This window comes from Neofelis nebulosa, chromosome 12 (assembly GCF_028018385.1).
Source record: "Neofelis nebulosa isolate mNeoNeb1 chromosome 12, mNeoNeb1.pri, whole genome shotgun sequence".
NCBI classification, from domain to species: domain Eukaryota; kingdom Metazoa; phylum Chordata; class Mammalia; order Carnivora; family Felidae; genus Neofelis; species Neofelis nebulosa.
In genome coordinates this window covers 32,070,186-32,089,514 of record NC_080793.1, presented here as the reverse complement: position 1 = coordinate 32,089,514, position 19,329 = coordinate 32,070,186, and the positions used below count along the sequence as shown (strand labels likewise).

The 19,329-nt window shown below is 41.6% G+C and overlaps 1 long non-coding RNA gene across 2 annotated transcripts in view; it reads left to right on the top strand.

The window, feature by feature from the left end:
* Window positions 1-305: 305 nt before the first annotated feature.
* LOC131491595 (uncharacterized) overlaps window positions 306-19,329 on the top strand; it is a 107,689-nt gene continuing 88,665 nt past the window's right edge. Inside the window, exon 1 of one of the 2 annotated variants that reach the window (XR_009251538.1) lies at window positions 306-2,314. This is a non-coding gene — a long non-coding RNA (uncharacterized LOC131491595). Of the gene's footprint in view, window positions 2,315-17,535; window positions 17,849-19,329 lie in introns of those variants that run through there. The other variant, XR_009251539.1, reaches the window with a different exon arrangement.

Sequence of the window (19,329 nt, the reverse complement as noted above, 5' to 3'; positions counted from 1 at the left end):
TCAAGCTTTAGCTTTATAATTGGACGTCTGGCTTCATGTCTTATTCTGCCATTTACTGCCTGCGAGAACCTTTACAGGTTGCACTCTCTGTATCTCAGTGTCAAAATAGTGCCCACTTTGCAAAGATGTTTTATTAAGTCATTTAATTTATGCAAAGCACTTAACACACTAGCATTTAGTATACAGTCAATAAGAGCTAAGTGTTACTGTTCACAGGAACCACAGGTAGGCATCAGAGGTAGAGAAGCAGGTTGTTGTAGTAATACCACCTGCTTTGAATATATAGATATATTTTGCCCCCAGCACTTAGCATTAACAGAATTTAGGTTTCAGCCATTTTGTATATTTATATGATCCATTTTATCTACATCGATTGGGGTAGTTGAATATTCTGTTTGAGGTATATCATTTATGCCTGACAGAGATTAAAACTGTTTAGTGGCTTTCATTACTTTTAGGAAAAAAGACCTAAATATTTAGCTCTGCATCACCTGGCTCCTGCCTGCCTCTTCATTTTCGTCTCTTACTGCTCCTCCCTCTCAGTTTCTGCATTCCAGATTTGCTGGCCTTTTGGGTCCTCCAGCTCCTTGTTCCATCTGTCACAAGACTTTGCAATTTCGTTACCTTGTCCACACTGTTCCACTCCCACCCCAGCATCACAACCAAGCTCACACCTAGTTAATGCCCACTCATCTTTGATACTTTAAAAAAATTTTTTTTAATTTTAACGTGTATTTATTTTTGAGAGACAGAGAGAGACAGAGTGTGAGTGGGGAGGGGCAGAGAGAGAAGGAGACACAGAATCTGAAGCAGGCTCCAGGCTCTGAGCTGTTGGCACAGAGCCCAATGCAGGGCTTGAACTCACAAACTGTGAAATCATGACCTGAGCTGAAGTCAGATGCTTAACAGACTGAGCCACCGAGGCGCCCCTTGTCTTTGACACTTCTTCGGGGAAACTTTCCCTGCCTCCACCCCCACCCCACCCCCACCCTCACTCTGCTGGGCAAGCCTCCCTTCTTGGTAAGATCTCATAGCATTCTGCACTTTAATTTTCCTTCAGAACACTTACCATAGTTTTAAAGTATATATTTGGATGATTATTCACTTCCCAACTAGACTGTAAGTATCTTGGAAGCAAGAACTATGTCTATTTCACCCATTACTTTGTTCCTGCCAGTGCTTGGTGCATTTAGATTCCTATTTTTGGGGGGAGCCTGGGTGGTTCAGTTGGTTAAGCATCCAACTTTGGCTCAGGTCATGATCTCACAGTCTGTGAGTTCAAGCCCCGCGATGGGCTCTGTGCCAACAGCTTAGAGCCTGGAGCCTGCTTCGGATTCTGTGTCTCCCTTTCTGCTCCTCCCTTGCTCAACGCTGTCTCTCTCAAAATTAAACGTTAAAAAAAATTTTTAATTAAAAAAATTTAGACTCATATTTTTTGAATAGTGAAGAGACTAGTCTGAAGGATGAGGGATCTTATTTTAAATTAAAATATAGAAATCAGTAAAACACTTGATAACTAATGGAGTATGGGGATGTAGTGGGTACTGTGGTGTGATGCCCAGTTTTCCTCTTGTAGACTACTCATCCCTCCAGATGCTGAGAATTTTTTTAAAAATGTTTACTTTTGAGAGAGAGAAAGCACACTCATGTGCATGTGAGTGAGGGAGGGTCTGAGAGAGGGAGAGAGACAGAATCCCAAGCAGGCTCCGTGCTGTCAGTGCAGAGCCCGGCGCGGGGCTCAATCCCATGAATGGTGAGATCATGACTTGAACCAAAACCAAGAGTCAAACGCTTAAGACTGAACCACCCAGGTGCCCCACATGCTAGGAGTTTTGATGGCCAATGCTTCTCACCCTAGACCCTCTATAGGAATTGCCCACAGGAAAGAGAGCCACCTTACCTAAGGTCACGCCCCTTCCTGAAAGCAGGTCACTTGCAGTGACAGGTTAATGGGGGGCATGTGCTCCACTCATTGCCTCAGTGAAGGGCCATTCCAGGTCGTGGTAGGATTGACTGAGGCCACTGTTTGAACTGCATCAACTGTTCAACCCCCTCCCACTTCACCTTTCCTCCCTCAGGCCTCACATGCTGTTCCTGAGAGCTTGTCTCCTCCCTCTCCCCCCAATAAACCACCTGCACACAAGTCTCAGGAGTCTGTTTCCCAGGGAACAGACTGAGAACTGTGGGCGAGGGAGAGGGAGGATCCTAAGGTAGCTCCTCAATTTCTGTTTTGAGACCGCACATGATGCCATCCACTGAGATGAGCACAGGAAGGTGATAATGTACAGGAACTGAAGCAGGTTTGCTGGAAAAGGTAAGTTTTAGAGGTGTTAAGTCTGATGTTCCTGTGGGATAACCAAGAGTCTGAAGCTCAGAAGAAAGGTGTAGGCTAGAGGTGTATGTAGACTTGGGGTCACTGGCACTCCAAAATGACATGAAAAAGCTTGCCTATGAACGGAGAGTGAAAGAAACAGGACTAGGGTGGCCTGGGAACCAACAGAGGGAGACAGGACAAATGAGACAAACTTGTGGCAGATAAAGAGTGATCAGAGAGGTAGGAAAATGAGTGTGAGCATTAGGAATACCAGTGGGTGTGCAGAGGGGTTTACAGGGATTACAGGCATAGATGTGTCAGGTGTAGATAGTATAGCATGTAAGTGTTCGTTCACTAGATCTAATGTCACTTGCTGGGGATAGTTTTAGTGGAGCCAGATTCCAGTGAAGTAAATGGGGTGGGGGTGGGGGGGATGAAGAAATGGATGTGGTAACCTTTTTACAGTTTTCATGAGTTAGGAAGAACGAGATAGCATTGAGGATCCAAGACAACAGGAGGATATTTGTGTATAAATGATTCCGGAGATGGGCTGAAGGAGAAAGTCCAGTTAGAAAAGTATAAAGTGGAGGCCATAGGAGTGACAACTAATAAGTTCTTGAGAAAGTGATACATGATTGAACACACAAGATTAATCTTGGCGAAGTGAAGCCAAATTACTACTAACACCGGAAGGAAAATGAGTAGACATGGAGGCAGTTAATAGTAGCTACAAATTATCTATGCTCTTTAAGCATCAGGAAGTTTTAATAATTTAACCCTCACAACAAATCTTCAAGAATACCACCCTACCAGTCTGGAGCAGGTGGTGCGAAGGGGGCGGGGCCTCGGTTCTGATAGGCTTCCTGCCTCCTTGGAGCCCTGCCCAGTCCCCCAAGCAGACCGGTAAGCACACGCTTTGGGGCAGGTGGTTCGTGGAGGGGTGTGCTCTCTAGGATGGAGTTTATTCCGGAAGCCACCCTTAGCTATCTTGAGGCAACTTCCACAAGGAGGGAAGACTGTCTTTTCCGAAGAGGGCCACACGACCCGGAAAGATGGTTGCGGAAAACGGGACTGAGTGACGCATGCGCGTTGCGGGAGCGACGGAGAGTGCGCAGTGCCGAGGCCGCAGGGACCTGGCGTTTGTTTGGAGAGTGAGAATGTGGGTGGTGCGCCTGACTGGAGCCCCACGTGACCCCGCAGTTTGATTTGTAGGAATTGTGTTAATAAAAAAATTGATGGCGATCTAACCGTCTAGCAATAGGCAATTCATCATTTAAAATATAGTTATGTACATGTGGTGGGATATTTTGCGGTCCCACCCATGCAACCCAGAAATTTAGAGTGTGTGTGTTGGTCTGTTTATAGTCTAAGTACTAATATTTTTTTCTTGAACCGTTAATTATGGCTGGCAGCCAGGCTGTTACTTCAAAGCTTTGGAGGTGGAGCAAATGCCGTTACTTTCCCATGGGTGGAATTAGATTTAGGAACCAGTTGCAGTTATGAGAGGAGGGCAATAGTGAATGAGTTCTGTCTGTGCGAGGTGGGTCTGTGGTAGGGAGCTGGCGTGGTGGTCACTTGGAGAGGAACTCTCCTAAAGGGCCTTTCTCCAAGGTGAGGGGACCTCAGCAGAGGGGGCTGGAGTTGTACTGCTAGATGCAGATGTTGAGTGGCTTGCTGGAGGAGAGGCTTTGCAGGAGGAATCTCTGAAAGTGCTCCACAAATAAAAGAATCAGCCCTGATAATTTGCCACACCTGGAAGGCACCATTATTCTCCATATTTCCTAGATGGGAGTCAGAGGGCAGTCCACTGTGGCTCCTCACTGCAGGCTCGCTGGCAGATCCTGGGGACGTCTAACCTTGAAGTTAGAGGCAGGCCTCTCATACCCACCACCTTTGGTTGCAAGATCAGCAGCGTTCTACAAAGACATCCTCCAACTCCTCTTCCAAACTGTATCCTTACCCTTTTATATCTTCTTTATGGGCATGATGATGGATTCAAGGTTTTTAGCCAAGTCCTCCTTTGCAAACTCAACCATCAGGATGATCTGTTTCACTATCGATTTGTGCCTCCAGAGATTTTTATATATCAAAGAGTTTTGTTTTGATGAGACAGCATTATCACAATCCGTCTGCAGGAAGCAAGGAAAACTTACATGGAATAAAGGAGCTTGTTCAACTATCTCCGAAACCAAGTCTAGATTCAGACTTGTCCAAATCTTAGTTCCAGTGAACGAGCAGAGCTCAATTCTTTCTTTCTTTTTTTCCTCCCAAGTTTTAATTTAAATTTTGGTTAACATACAGCATAATACTCATTTTAGTTTCATGTGTGGAATTTAGTGATTCGTCATCACTTAAATACAACACCCCGTGCTGATCACAACAAGTGCCCTCCTTAATAGCAGAGCTCAATTCTAAACAGTTCTTTTTTGGCGCACTTGCTGTGGTTGCCCTTATATTGAGAGAGCTGAGATCAAAGAAGTGCTAGCAGAGGGACACTGTGTTCTTTCCCCACAGACCATCTCAGCCATGTCCTATATCTTTTTCAGCCACTCTCAGATAATAAAAAGTCCTTGAATCACTTTCAGACCCAAGAGTAATCTTTGAGTAATTAAAATTCCAGTCCAGTGTTGTAATGATATAATGACTTTACTCATTTGAATGCTTCTCTCCACCTTTATTTCAGGGCTGGTTAAAAGAATATCAAACCACATAAAAGGGTGTATTTAAAAAATCACTGCCCCCCTCCTCTCCCCACCCTTAGTTCCACTACGCAGAAGGAGCCATGATAACTGCTGTTTGTTTTTGTGTTTAGTAAATTTTGGTTGTTGACAAATTTACTTCAAACCCTGGCTTCTCAGGCAGTATTCAAGATCTACCAGCTGGTGATATTAATGCTTTGGAGGAATGAGGGGTGACTCCTTACAGATAAGCTATGGCACTTTACCCCCTTCACCTGGACTCTGCCCCCCTGATGATCTTGAGACAGTGGGTGAATTGAAAGCCTGTATGAAGGCCAGACTTGCTGGCTGTTAAAAAAAAAAAAAAAAAGGTCATTCATTTAAAAGCTTTTTAAAAATAAGAATGATGTTTTGTTACAAATTATGCTCATTTTTCTCTAGTAACTTTTTAGACCCAAAGGCCTGCTTTTGCAAGCCTGACTGGTAGTGTTTGCATGGATTAGATGTAGTTTTGATTGCACCTGGTGTGTAGAGTAAACCTGGCAAGTCTGTCTCTTGGGAGCAATACCACGCCTGTGCCTTATGAAGCTCTCCTGTGCTTCAGTGCAGCTGATGCTATCAATTTCTTATCTAAGGACCCATGACAGCTGACCCTCTTTGCTTTCTTAGCCACACCTTCCAAGGCAGCATGTCTGCAAATCCAGTGAGCACAGCGACATAAACCATGCTATTTGGTGTCTTTTTTGTAATCCACAGTGGAACTTACTAATGTATACTGTCCAGCACCTTATAGGTTAATATCATGTTCTCCTCTCTCTCCTGGACTTAGTACCTCCTAACTGGCCTATTTGCTCCTCTCTCAGGAGGCTCTCCACATAGAGACCAATCTCAGCTTCAAATCCATTGTACATGTGAAACTGAACCAAATGAGAGTTTGTCAGCTCCATGAACAGCAAGCCAATAAAAGACTGACACCGAGCTTTTGGAGTGAAGAAAGATAGGCTATTTATTGGTGTGGAGAATGAGGAATTAATGATCAAAGCCCTGAACTCCCCAGTGGCTTACAAGTGAGGTTTTTTTTTCCTTCTTTTAAAAAAAATATTTTTTGATAGAAAGGGGGGCAGAGGATCTGAAGCAGGCTCTGCCCTGATAGCAGAGAGCCCAACATGGGGCTCAAACTCACAATCTGTGAGATCAGTGCCTGAGCCAAAGTCAGAAGCTCAACTGACTGAGCCACCCAGGTGCCCCAGAAGTGAGGATTTTTAAGGGCAAAATTTGAGGCAGGGGTCTCCTGAGAAGGTGGATGCTGTTGATTGAAGGTCCGTAGAGTCATGTTAATAGATGTTACTTAGTTACTTCCAGTCCCACGGAGGCCTGTTCTGTCTCAAGAGACTTGGACTCTGAAAAATATTCTGTTTGAGATTTCATTAGGTGCATCTGGTGCTTATGTGTTCAGGATAGTGCTGATTAGCTGCCTGTCAGCACTCTACCAACTACTTGTATGTCTCTTGGGCCTGGGTCCTTTCTGGCCATGCCTGGGGACGATATAACCTCTTGTGTTTTTTCATCCAAACTAACAAGATGGGTGCTGACTTCAAACTGCCTGCTCTGCTGGGGCCTTTTTTTTTTTTTTTTTTAATGTTTATTCATTTTTGAGACAGGGAGAGACAGAGCATGAACAAGGGAGGGTCAGAGAGAGGGAGACACAGAACACGAAGCAGGCTCCAGGCTCCGAGCTGTCAGCACAGATCCCGACGCGGGGCTAGAACTCACGGACCGCAAGATCATGACCTGAGCCGAAGTCGGCCGCCCAACCGACTGAGCCACCCAGGCGCCTCTGCTGGGGGCCTTTAAATAATTTTCCTTTGCCAGAAGGCACAATGCTAACCTTTGTCAGTAGAGGGCACTGGAGAGACACTGGAGGAGGAAGGGGTTTTCTTTCCTAGTTGGGACGTACTGCTCCATGCAGGCTCCTGCAGTGTGCGCGGATTTTCAGTGCCCAGCTTCTCCAGAACTAGGTTCCTGAGGCCAGCTTCTGCAGTGCACTGTGGCCAGCAGCACCCAGCAGTCAGAAACTTCTTGTGGATGTTCCCCTTACGTGGTTTCCTAGTGGAGTGCCTCCAGAGGGTTACCTCCCTTTGAAGGGCTTCCCCTGGCACCCTAGAGGGGGCATTTGCAGCAAGTTGCAACACTGTGACTTCTCTGCCAACCAGGGGGCCATAGAGGTTTCCTCTCCAATAAGTTCTGGGTCTCAGCCCTGGGAGTGGGAGGCCCTTTCTTGGGGAGTGGCTGCTCCTTATATGTGATATGTGTATATTTTTTAGAATTTTGCTTCTATCTTGTAGACCAGTCCCTCATTACTTCAATCTCCTGTTAAAGAGTTAGTAATTCTTGATTTAATCTTTCCCTGTTCAAATTACTGTGTAGCTTCTGTGTCCTGACTGGACCCTGACTGATACACAGTTCAGTCTTTTTGAAATGTAGATCTGATTTTGTCTCTCCTCCTTGCTTTAAACCATGTTATGGTTTCTCTCTGCTTATACGATAAAGAAAACTCCCTTATTTTCCTGGTTTCTGAGGCTCTGCACAATCCTGTCTTTACCTCCCTGGCCTTATCTCATACCAGAGCCCCCCCTTGCTTTCCTCCTGCTGCAGAGTTTTTATGGCCACTGTTCCCTTTCTCTGAAATCAACTTCCCTCAGTTTCTCACCTGAAACATCCCTGCCCATATCCAGGCCTCATGTTAATCATCTCATCTTCAGGGAAGCTTTCTCCACCTTCCGTGTCCAGGTTGAGTCCCTCATATTCATTTTCAGATCATGTAAGCTCCTTCAGACCACTTTACATGTGTTTGTGCGAATTTTTTTTGATTAATACCTCCTGTCCTATAGATTGTAAGCTCCTTGAGGACAACGGATTGTGGCTTTTTTGGCTGCCTATATAGCTCCCGCATCCAGCACATGAACAGAGTAGAGTGCCTGTTACAAAGTAGGCATTCCACCTGTGCAACCATTTCCCTTTCCATACTCCAATCTGCCACAAGATGGCAGGATAAGACCCTCTGGTACTTGATTTCCTTTGGGATAAGAAGTGGTGCTTCAGTTTAAAATGACTTTCTGGGCCAGAAGAGGATCCCTTTGAAGTGAGATTGAGTCACATATTGCAGAAGATTTCTCTGAAAATGTCCTCTGCATCTTCACTTCTTCTGCTGAGTCTGTGGAACAATCAGGAATACGAACAAGGAAGACAAAGGAGAGATCCTTGTCTGCTTGCCTGAGGTGCTATTTAGAAAGCAGTTCTTGAAAACAAGCAGGCTAAACTCTGATTCGTGTGGGAAATAGGGTCGGGGATGTTTCCTGCCCCTTTCACACTTTATTTTGCAATAACTGAGTTCTAGAGGAAAGGCCAGCAAATTATGGCCTAGGGCTAAATCTGGCTCTCTGCCTGTTTTTGTAAATACATTTAATTGGACCCCAGCCATATCCATTTGTTGGCATATTGGCAGTCTTTTGCACAACTATGAATAGTTGTGACAGAGACCATATGGTCAGCCAAGGCAAAAATATTTACTATCTGCCCCTTTAAGACAAAAATGGGGGAACATTTGGTCTAGAAGGATGTAAACATTTAGAAGCCTTAATATCTGGTTAGCATTTAGCTGACTTTTCATAAAAAATAGTAATTTGGTCTTTTGGGGGAAAGATCTATCTTTCATTCCAAAAAGCAAATATTCTGGTTGAGGATGATATATTCCCCGAGGTTTCTTAGAAGTTGTACCCACGTGGAGCACCTGGGTGGCTCAGTCGGTTAAGTATCTGACTTTTGATTTTGTCTTGGGTCATGATCTCACAGTTGGTGAATTCCAGCCCTGCACTGGGCTCTGCACTGACCGTGTGGAGCCTGCCTGGGATTCTCTCTCTCTGCCCCTTCCCCACTCACTCTCTCTGTTTCTCAAAGTAAATAAATAAACTGAAAAAAAAAAGGAAGTTGTACTCATGTAAGTCAGAATTATATTTACTAATTCTTTTCAGGAATTATACATTTAAGAGTGCTATATTTTTTTAAGTAGAAAATATTGGCATATGTGATGTAAATTTTTTGTAGTTTCTTAGCACACTTTCCTGTAGGAAGACTAATAAGTCACTGTTATACTAATTATTTCATTTGTCAAGATATCAACAAAAGGCTCTGTGGCTATCTACCTTTCATTCAATAAATATTCTTGTGATTACCTTTCATTCAATAAATAGTCTTGTGATGGATGGTGTGGCTTATGTTGGAGAGGAAAATTTTTCTTCTTCACTTCAAGTTCTTTTAGCTGGTCTAAGAATTAAATTGACATGAGATAGTTTAATAGGAAAAATGAAATTTAATTACGTATATATGGGGGAAACCACATAAAAATGAAATTACAAAGAAAGGAGAAATGAGGTATATGTCATTATGGATTAAGGAGAAGAGGGTAGGGGCCTGAGGCTTGAAGGGAAGGAATGCAATTCACAAAAAGAATAGAAAGAGTAAATGTTGGGTAAATATGTTTGTTGGGCCATACAGAAACAATGGGACATAGAGACAATTTAGGTCAAAGGGGTATTGCTAGTTTCCTCCCTGTCTAGCACACCTACTTCATATTACACTATAGGTATCTATAGTGATATCTCCCTTCCTGGAATAGGTCCTCTATCTAAATTCTTTTAGGTGGTTACAAGGGAGGCAAAAAAGAAAAACCCTTGAGTCTTCTGCTTTTTTAAAAATAACCAACCTAGGTGGCACCTGGGTGGCTCAGTCAGTTAAGCATTGAACTTTGGCTCAGGTCACGATCTCACCACGTGTGGGTTCGAGCCACGTGTGGGTTCGAGCCACACGTGGGACTCTGTGCTGACGGCTTGGAGCCTGGAACCTGCTTCAGATTCTGTGTCTCCCTCTTTCTCTCTCTGTTCCTCCCCCTCTTGTGCTCTGTCTCTCTCTCTCTCTCTCTCAAAAATAAATAAACATAAAAAAAATTTTTTTAATAATAAAACTAAAATAATCCACATGCCAAAGAGGCATATGTTGGGATAGCAAATTTTGGCCCCTACACTTATTTATGAGTTTGTAAGTGCTCAGCTATTGCTAAGTCAGAATCATGGTAATTCATTTTGAATTACAAGTTTTGAATAGTAAAATACACTTTCTACAGATCCTCTTCCTAACAAAACATTTTGGGTAAAGATAGTGGTAGTCCTTACAGTTTCTTAGTGTTGTTATACTTACAAAAACTGGCAAATCAGAGCAAAGGTAGTTTTAAGAGTACATAGACACGAGATTATCTGTCCCCTTTTAGATCCCTTTACATAGACAGATCATTGATGTGGCCCAGTGGGAGGGTCTGCAGAAAGGAGTTGCCAGAAGGGAAAATTCTGTTTATGAGTATTGGGGGAGAACACGACAGGTAGGCTCTCCACCCTCCTCACCACTGCACTTTATTTGCAGACTCTTTTTCAGGTATGTAGGGGAAACCCTTCTGTATGGCAAGGTGGTTATGGAATAGGGTTTCCTCATCTACTTAAGGGAATTGGGGGTGGCGTAGAGTGCCTGGCTGGCTCAGTTGGTAGAGCAAGTGACTCTTGATCTTGGGGTTGTGGGTTTGAGCCCCATGTTGGGTGTAGAGATTACTTAAAAAAAAATCTTAAAAAATAAAAGAAGGGAATTGGGCATGGGAGGGTGTCAGAATGTTGTATTTTCACCACATTTCCCCAGAATCCTCCCTAGATTATTGTAGTTTAATTTATTTTAAAACTATTGTGTTGTTTTCAAACCATGTTTTTCCTATTTCTGTAACCTCTAGCCATATATATTTATATGACTTATGTTTAAGGAATTTCAATGTTTAACTTCAGTGCTTTGCTGTTCCAAATTTCTTAATGTTGATTTATGTTTCAGTATGCTGATTTCTTCAAGCACTTTTTTAAATGAAGGTGTGTGTGTTCTATATTTTATATGTATACCTGTGCCCTTGCATGTGTGAGAATACCTTTGTGGTTTTTTCTTATATAAAAGAAAGTGGGCACAATATTTTTGACTCACAAGAGTTTTTTTTTTTAAACACTATAATTATAGTGTTAAAAGATACTTTAAAATGGGGAATTTTGACTCACATACAAACATACAATGAACATGTATCAAAAATTTTACTTAACTCATTAGTTAGAGAACCAGTAAGATGCTATGGTTGTTTCCAATGGAAATTTGAAGAACCACATATTATACAGGCAAATAAGGAATGCTGGAATAGATTTACCAATAGAATCAAGATAGGTCTATCTATGAGGCAATAATCAATTATATTCCACTAGATACAATTATTTTGCATTTTTATGGACAAGGATAATTTACATTATTCCCCATTTTCTACAGAGTTGTGAAGTAGCTCAATGACAATGAAAGGTTGATATAACCTGGATGGGCGTGCTATATGGGATTACACTCGGTAATTGGTCCATTTCAATGTCTTTCTCAATTTTTCCCTAAAATAATAACATTTGGTAATGTTCATTATGCTTGGTGTAGTTATAAATACATTATTATACCCGACTCAATAAACTCTTACAAAATTAGCTTTATTTTACAGATAAAGAAACTGAGGCATGCAACTCTGGTCAGCTGGTGGGCCTCACTCACATGTTTGGTGGTTGGCAGGTGATAAGCCAGAGAGCCATGATTTTCTGTCTGGCTTTTCATCTTCTAGTCGGTTAGCTTGGGTTCATTTACATGCTATCTCAAGGTTTTGGGATCAGCAAGAAGCAAACCACAGAGAAGAAGTGTTTCTCAGGTCTCTGCTTATATTACATCTGCCAATGTCCGTTGGCTCAATGAACGTCTGTGGCCAGGCCCAGATACAAGGTGATGAAAAAGCAGACCTCTTTCTCCCCTCCCCCAGCTTAATTGAGATATGATTGATATGTAGCATTTTGTAAGTTTAAGGTGATGATGTGATGATTTAATATATGTGTATATTGAGGAATGATGACCACAATTAGGTTAGTTAACATATCTATTATCTTATACAGTTACCATTTGTGTGTGTGTGTGTGTGTGTGTGTGTGTGTGTGAGATAAGGACTTTTAAGATCCACTCTTTTAGCAACTTTCAAGTGTAGAATATAGTATTGTTAACTATACTCACCATGCTGTGCATTAGATTCCCACAATCTCCAGGTCTTGATGGGAAGAGCAATGTCCCATTGCAAAGCACTGTGGATACTGGGGTAAAAAATTTGTGGCCAGTTTTGCAATTCACCACATTCTATTCATCCCATATTTCTCTCTTGTAGTGTCAGGAGGTATTTTCTGTCATGGGAGGGTTTTCCTGACATTTTTTCCATGTTAACCGTCACATTTTCTACCTCATAGTCCTTTTCGTTCTTAGGGAACACATTTTCATGAACATCAAGCAAAAACGCTTCCCAGAAGTCACTTTTTTCTTTCACTTAATCTGAGCAAAATCTCATATTAATATTTAGAGGATTTTCTAAGAAGGAAGATCCTTATTTAAAATATATATTTATGGGGGTGCCTGGGTGGCTCAGTCGGTTGAGCGTCCTACTTTGGCTCTGATTATGATCTCGCAGTTTGTGAGTTTGAGCCCCACATCGGGCTCTGTGGTAACACCTCAGAGCCTGGAGCCTGCTTCAGATATTCTCTCTCTCTCTCTCTCTCTCTCTCTCTCTCTCTCTCTCTCTCTCTCTCTCATTCTGCCCCTCCTCCACTCATGCTCTGTCTCTCTCCTTTGGAAATAAACATTAAAAACATTAAATATATATATATATATATATATATATATGGATTTTAAAAATAAAGATGTGAGTAATACATGTTAACTCACAAAACCTAGAACATAGATTGAGTGCAAAGGAAAAAAAATATTCAACCACAAACATACTAGTGAATGTCTGTCTGGTTGTTTTCCCTTAGAGAGAGAGAGGGAGAGAGAGGCACAAGCAGTGCTATAGAAAAGATGTAAAGAGCATAGACTTTGGAGTCAGATTGCCTGGGTTAGAATTCCAGATCTTCTACTCACTAGCTGGAGAGGGCAAATTAGAGAACCTTGTTGTCCTTTGGTTTCTGCATTTCTATATAACAACACCTCTTCACAGTTGTTCAGAGGATGAAATGAGTATACGTAAAGAACAGTACACAGCTCAAGGTAAGTGCTTTGTGTCAGCGTTTCTGTGTGTGTGTGTGTGTGTGTGTGTGTGTGTGTGTGTGTGTTCTCTGCTCCCCAGTTGTCCAGCCTCAAGGCATGGCTTTTCCCTTTGAAGCCCAAATATTGAGTCTATGCACTTATTCTGCTGAACACTGCAACTGCAGTCATTTATCAGGTTCACCTCCCCAAGTCCTTTCTGGGGCTTGGAAGGAATTGTTACAGGTTCCACAAATCCATCTTGGCTGTTGTTTATCACCTTTGTCTGCCTCTCCAGGGTTGCAGGGCTTCTGGCTGGTGCCCAAAGTTCCACCAGGGACTGCTGTGTTACTGGCCACCTTCTATGGTACCCGGACCATTGTCTCCTGAGAAATGAGGCTGCATAATATCTCTTCCTAGTTAAGAATTCACTCTCTTAATTTCTTGAATGCTAATTAAAACAAAGCGAAACAGGGGCGCCTGGGTGGCGCAGTTGGTTAAGCGTCCGGCTTCAGCCAGGTCACGATCTCGCGGTCCGTGAGTTCGAGCCCCGCGTCAGGCTCTGGGCTGATGGCTCGGAGCCTGGAGCCTGTTTCCAATTCTGTGTCTCCCTCTCTCTCTGCCCCTCCCCCGTTCATGCTCTGTCTCTCTCTGTCCCAAAAATAAATAAAAAACGTTGAAAAAAAAATTAAAAAAAAAAAAGAAATGGCTCTAAACAGGCTTAGGGGGTGATCCCACTAGAGAATAAAAAGAGAGGAGACCATTTTAAAAAAAAAACAAAAAAAACAAAGCGAAACATTTTGTAAAAATGTACTAAAGGCTTTGAGACAGAGGAAACGAAATATCTCCGTGTCACTCCTCAGTCCAGTGCAATTTGGCCTCTGTCTGCTTTCCCTCAGTTTTAAAGAATACACCAAAGTTAAGAGAAAAGTGTAATGAATTCCTATGTACCTATTACCTAGACTCAACATTTACTAATCTGTCGTGTTTTTTAAAAATATAATTTATTGTTGAATTGGCTTCTATACAACATCCAGTGCTCATCCCAACAAACGCCCTCCTCAATGCCCATCACCCACTTTCCCCTCTCCCCCACTCCCATACCCTCAGTTTGTTCTCTGCATTTAAGAATCTCTTATGGTTTGCCTCCCTCCCTCTCTGTAACTTACTCATCTTTTGTCAACCACATTTCATTTATCTTATTCCCTTTCTAGATCATTAAAAAGTAAGTCCTAGACATCATGTCATTTTACTCAAAAATGCTTCATTATACATCACTAATAAATAATGGCATTTAAATATATCTTTTACATGCCACTATCACATCATCACACAAAATGTCCCCATGTCATCTGATGCACAGTCCTTATTCCCCAGTAGACTTGAATGATCTGCTTAAAGTCATTGGTTCGACGAGGACCAGACAAGTTCACATGGGTGGGAGATAACGTCTCATCTTTTCCCTTCACCTGTTCCTTCTTCTCCTCCTTTTTTTCTCTCTCCTTGATCCCTTACACTTTTGGAACACAACTTTTACCATGTATTTAAAAATCTGCAAACAGGAAAAAGTGAGGGGAGCATCCACAGCAAAGAGCTAGATGTTTTACATCGTGAGTTTTCTGGGTTACCTATAATTACTGAGTATAACTTGAGGTTCCCCGCCACCTCCTTCATTTTCAGAAGTTGTTTTGGGACCCACAGAGGAGGCAGTCTTTGTATTCATAAGAGTACTTATATCACACATTCAAAAGGTGACTGAAGCAGACGTTGCACAATTAGGAGAGTAATGACAAGATGAAGTATACATTTGCATGGAGACACAAATGTACCTCTTGAAAAATAAGAGAAGTCATAGTAAAGAAGATTAAACGTGCCTCTGAAAGGAAATTCAGATATATATTTGGAATGAAAAGAAGTCACAGTATTCCCATGGTTTATAAATTTTAGAATAAGAGATACGAAGCTCTTTTGTTTTGCTGATCTTATTATTCTTCCCCCTGTGTAAGGTCTAATCTGCACACTTAGAGCTATATGTTTGCTAGGCTGTAATTATACTGTAGGAGACACTTGAGGGAGGTTATGATAATTTGACTGTTCTCCCCACATTCATTTTGACCACCCCCTTCCACCGTGGCTGCGCTGTAGCCAGGGCAACTTTTTAAGGCAAATAATCTAATCATCCCCCATTAGTGGTTTCCCATTGCATTCAGAATAAAACCAACATTTTGTAGCTTGGCTTACAAGGCCTTGGATGGTTCACCCCCTGCCTGACTCTCAAGTTTTATTTTGGACCACTTGTCTTTCTTTTGATTTGGGCACAATGTCCTTCTTACAGTTTCTACAGAATGTCATGCTTCCTCCTGCTATCAGGCTTTGCCCAGGCCATCTTTTCTGATTGGAATATTCTCCTCATCCCCTACCTTCCATCTAAGTTGGGTGACTTCCTTAAAAATTTTATTTATGTATATATATTTTTAAATAGTTACTTTTGAGAGAGAGAGCACAAGCAGGGCAGGGGCAGAGAAAGAGAGAGGGAGACAATCTCAAGCAGGATTGGCACAGTCAGCGCACAGCCCAACATGGGCTCGAATTCGCGAACAGTGAGATCATTCCCTGAGCTGAAATTAAGAGTCGGATGCTTAACCCAAGTGAGCCACCCAGGCACTCTATGGGTGACTTCTTTGTTAGAGAACCATATTCTTCTCTCACAGAGCACTTAGCTAAGTCTGTGATTATTAATTCATTAATGTGATTATTTGGTTACATTTGTATTTTCTAGTCAGGTTGTGCATCATATAACATATATGAATGGTGGCCCTTCCCTGCTAGACCACAAATGTCCAGAAAGTCATGGCAATGTCCATATTTGTGCACCACTTTTATCTCCAATATTCATTCATTGAAAAAATGAATAGCTATCAGACATGGATCTTATTCAGGCTCATTTCTCTAGCTTAAAGGATTAAAGTTCCAGGAGCACCTGGGTGGCTCAGTTGTTTAAGTGTCTGACTTCGGCTCAGGTCTTGATATCACGGTTTATGAGTTCAAGCCCCATGTGGGGCTATGTGCTAACAGCTCAGAGCCTGGAGCCTGCTTTGGATTCTGTGTCTCCCTCTCTCTCTCTGCCCCTCCCCTGCTTGTGTTCTGTCTCTCTCTAAAATAAACATTTAAAAAAATTTCCTAAAGTTTGTTATCTATCTATCTATCTATCTATCTATGTCATTCTTGTTATCTGCTGGTAGTTATATTCTATAAACTTGCTTTGAACAGAATTAATACTGCATCATTGCCCCTAGGGCAGATTCAGGGTTAAGTTCCTATGAGCCTCTGGTCACATTTTTTGTCAACTGATCAATATATAACCTTGTTTTATATGTGTTTCTATTTAGAGACACTATTTAATATCATTGCTGGTTTATTAATATTGAACTCATAGCTAGCAGCATTATAACTAATGCCTGAATGAAGCTTGTTTAATACATGCTTTTCTGCATCAGGCACATCACAGCCTTCTTGCACTTAGGAACACTAGACAGCACTTTAGCCCTATGTCTGGGATCCATGTAAAATCACCAACAAAAATGTGAAAAATGTGAAAAGCACAGAAATGTGAAAAAGATGGCACTAAGTAAACCATGATCGCCTGTTTAACCTCAATTGACAACATAAATTTTGGGCAACTCAAGATTTTCCTCCCTTTTTGAAGGTCAGTGAATGACTGCAAGAGTTCCCTTAGTATTAATTTTGGTGTTACAAGTACATTTTGGCAAATAGACAAATTTGCATATATGGAATCTAAGAATAATGAAGAAATTGTGTATGTGTGTATAACAAAATATATACTATATATTTTACATATATTTAGATATATAAATAATTAGATAAATAATGTATCAATATATAATAACACAATTGTTACTATCTTATACATAGTGTTGGACTACTTGGAAATGTATGCATGTCAATAAACATTCTTCTATAAAATATATACCAAATGGTGTTTTCCGGGCCAATGTTAAATGTGCACTGGGTTATAAGGATTCTTTGGGAAGTCAGTTTGGAAAATGCTGATGTTAAGAAATTCTTGGGGCTCCTGGGTGGCTCAGTTGGTTGAAAATCCGACTTCAGCTCAGGGCATGATCTCACGGTACGTGAGTTCGAGTCCCGCATCAGGCTCTGTGCTGACAGCTCAGAGCCTGGAGCCTGCTTCAGATTCTGTGTCTCCCTCTCTCTCTGCCCCTTCCCTGCTCGTGCTCTGTCTCTGTCTCTCTCTCAAAAATAAATAAACAAAAAAAGAAACATTAAAGAATTAAAAAAAAAGAAATTCTCTGTGGCATTTGAAAAAAAAAAACAGTGACTCAGACTCTTCTAGTGATGCTTTTGATGGGAACAGGGTCACTTGTGCCAAAACAGAGGCTAGAATCAATCTCCCTTTTGCAGCTGTGTATTTTGTCTGTTGTTTGATGCTTTGCTTTGCCAAGCTCTTACAGCTGTACTCTACAGTGGTCCCCCTTATCCATGGTTTCGCCTTCCAAGGTTTTCGGCTCGGTTCGGCCCTCCTCCCTGGTCTGGAAGCAGATGCTCCTCCTTCTGACGTAGCGTCAAGTGACGTCACAATTATGGCGTCACTCACGGCATTTCAGCGCTTCGTCTCGTCACTCGGGCTTTTTATCATCTCCACGTCATCGCAAGAAGGGTGAGTGAAGTACAATAAGGTATTTTGAGAGAGAGAGAGATAAAGAGAGAGAGACCACATTCACATAACTTTTATTGTTTTAAGTGTATATTTTAAGCGTATAGTGTAACAGGATATTGGTTTTTTTAAATGTTTATTTTGTGTGTGTGTGAGAGAGAGGGAGGAGCGGAGAGAGAGAGAGAGAGAGAAAGAAAGAGAGAGAGAGAGAGAGAGAGAGAGAGAGAAAGAGAGAAAATATCCCAAGCAGGCTCGGTGCTCTCAGTGCAGAGCCCTATGTGGGGCTCCAGTTCAGGAAACGTGAGATGGTGAGTAACGTGAGCGGAAATGGAGAGTCTGACATTGAACCGACTGAGCCACCCAGGAGACCCAACAGTATATTGTTATGGGTGTTATATTTTATCGTTAGTTATTGTTAGTCTCTGACTATGCCTAATTTGTAAATTTGACTCTATCATAGGTATGTTTGTATAGGAAAAAACAATATATATATAGGATTTGGTACTATTGGGGGTTTCAGGAACCCAGTGGGGGTCTCAGAACGTATCCGCCCCGGAAAAGAAAGAATACTGTACCCCCTTGGGTGGGGCATAACTTGAATCTTTTTGATAAACATTGACAAATATGATTGAGCAAAATCAGGGTTGCCTATTTTTCTCATATTTTGCACAGATTTTATATGCAGCTTTCACCTGAAAATGTTTAATGTAAAATTCCAATAAGTACCTTGGTTCAGTCAGTGCCTCAGCATCAGTTCAGTAAGTTTTGCATCCTTACAGGCCTTGTTTTGGGTTTTCTTGTATTTAATAGGAGCTTCATTTGACAAGAAGCCATGGGCTGTCCTCAATTCAAATGATTTCAAAATCTCTTCTTAGATGACTCTTTTGGAAATGTCAATAATTTCTAAACTGTCAATGCTACAGTATAAACAATGCTGCATATACTGTTAATAATGAAGGTAATTTCTGGTCCTAGTAAAACAGACCTCAGGGAAGTTTGTTGTGGTGATATGTTTTTTGCCTGAAATTGCGGACGACTCAAGTACAGCCTGTGTGTCTGCAGCCTGGCATCTCATTTCCTGAGACCTGTGTGTTATGGATTGCATCTGGCATGTTAAAGCATTATCTGATCATGGGTGCAATATCATTTCAACTACATACCACTTCTGACAGTGAATATGTATAATCTTTGCCTTTTAGAATCTATATACCCTCCCTGCTCCCTTATTTTTTCTTTAACCTTTGAATTGGAAAAAACTCAGTTATTCTAGTTGAGAATATCCTCGTGGTATGGTTTTTATGTTCTTTGTTTAATATTCTATAATTAATCCAAGAAACAAAACCTAACAGATAATGTGAGTTGGTAATTGTGCTGTCCTGATTTTGTTTTCTCTTCTATATTTATGTACTAAATCCATATACTAAGAAAAATACATTGCAGATGCAAAAAAATTGACAATGAAAAAACTCCCTGTAAGAACCCAC